Genomic DNA, 2,028 nt, shown 5'->3' with positions numbered 1-2,028 from the left:
CTTTCTCTGGAATAGAGGCTCTTGCAACATTTTGGGCCATTGTTGATTGATGAGAATGAATGGGTAAGAAATGTTTTTGAGAAAGAAGTAAAATTGAGAGAGAAATCGGTTTTTGCTTGAAATGCTAGGTCACTTGAGATCTCAAAAATTGTAAGTATATATATATGTATCGAGAAGTCTGGGTATTTATAGTAAAAGCAAATGACTTGCCGAGAACTCAAAAATAGACGTTTAGAATTTGTCTATCGAGAAGTCATTTTAAGAAATAAAGTACATATCGATAAGTCATTTTAAATTACTCTTATAGAGAACTAAAAATTGAATTATCGAGATGTTAAATAAATACCCAGTTTGTCCATAAATGGACTGAATTAATTCCAACTTTTATTTGAATAAATTCAAAATAAAATTAAAATAAATTATTCAAAAGTATTTTACCAAAATAATTTATTAAATTAAATTATTTCAGTTCTGAGTTATTGATAAGTCAAAAATTGTACCTGTAGAGAACTCTGTGAATAAACGCTACTAGAGAACTCTACAAGGACTTATCGATAAGTCATAATTAAGTTTATCGAGAAGTCACTCGAGAAGTCAGTAAATTGACTTCTCGAGAACTCACTCGAGAAGTCTTAAAATGACTTATCGATAAGTCAGTTAGACTTATCGAGAACTCAGATCTCTATATACTTTTGATCAATTTAATTCTGCCTTGTGTTAATTTCACATATTAAGAATGTAGATCAACAACTGAGCAGTTCACTTAGAATTTGAAAAATTCCAAATTAAAAGTTGAATGTTGAAAAATAAATATGCAGAGATTTCTGAAATATTTATAATTCATATTTCAATTAATTTCCAATTTAAATCAAATAAAGATTGATTTATTAGAAATTAATCCACTACAAAATATTAGCTGAGTTTTTGCCTTAAGATGAAGAATTAAGCATTCCAATTTCACCTACAAGTCTAGTGAAAGTTGCTTCATCCAAAGGTTTATTGAAAGTGTCAGCTAATTGTTTTTTTGTTGGAACAAAAATGAGCTCAATGGTACCATTTGTAGCATGTTCTCTAATAAAATGGTACCTTACATCAATATGCCTTGTTCTGGAATGATTAACTAGATTAGCTACTATAGATATAGCTCTAGTATAGTCACACATGATAGGAATTTTGTGTAATACTAGGCCATAATCCATTAACTGATTTCTAATCCAAAGCACTTGAGCACAACAACTTCCTGTAGCTATGTATTCAGATTCAGCTGTAAAAGTTGATATAGATTGTTGTTTCTTTCTATACCAGGATACAAGTCTTTGTCCAAGAAATTGACACCTTCCACTAGTACTCTTCCTGTCAACCCTGCATCCAGCAAAATCTGCATCTGTGTAACCAACAGCTTCAAAACTAGTTCCCTTAGGATACCATAATCCCAAGTTTGGAGTTCCCTTCAAATATCTGAAAATCCTCTTTACAGCCATCAAATGTGATTCTTTTGGATTGGCTTAAAATCTTGTACATAGACATATAGCAAACATGATGTCTGGTCTACTTGTAGTTAAGTAAAGCAATGATCCAATCATCCCTCTATAGTTTGAAATATCTACACTCTTACCTTTTTTATCTTCATCCAACTTTGTTGCAGTAGACATAGGTGTAGATGCAGGTGAACAATCAACCATACCAAACTTTTTCAATAAATCTTTGACATATTTAGTTTGGATGATGAAGATCCCATCACTTCTTTGACTGACTTGAAGTCCAAGAAAGTAACTCAGTCCCCCCATCATACTCATTTCATATTCACTTTGCATAAGCTTGGAGAATCTTTGGCAAAGCTTCTCATTTGTAGAACCAAAGATGATATCATCCATATAAATCTGAACTAGGTTCATATCCTCACCATGTTTCTTATAGAAGAGAGTCTTGTCTATAGTACCTCTAGTAAAACCATGCTTCAGTAAGAATTCTAATAGTGTGTCATACCAAGCTCTAGGTGCCTGTTTTAATCCATGTAGAGCTTTGAGT

This window comes from Apium graveolens, chromosome 11, assembly GCF_009905375.1.
Source record: "Apium graveolens cultivar Ventura chromosome 11, ASM990537v1, whole genome shotgun sequence".
Taxonomy (NCBI): domain Eukaryota; kingdom Viridiplantae; phylum Streptophyta; class Magnoliopsida; order Apiales; family Apiaceae; genus Apium; species Apium graveolens.
This window is presented reverse-complemented; position numbering follows the sequence as displayed.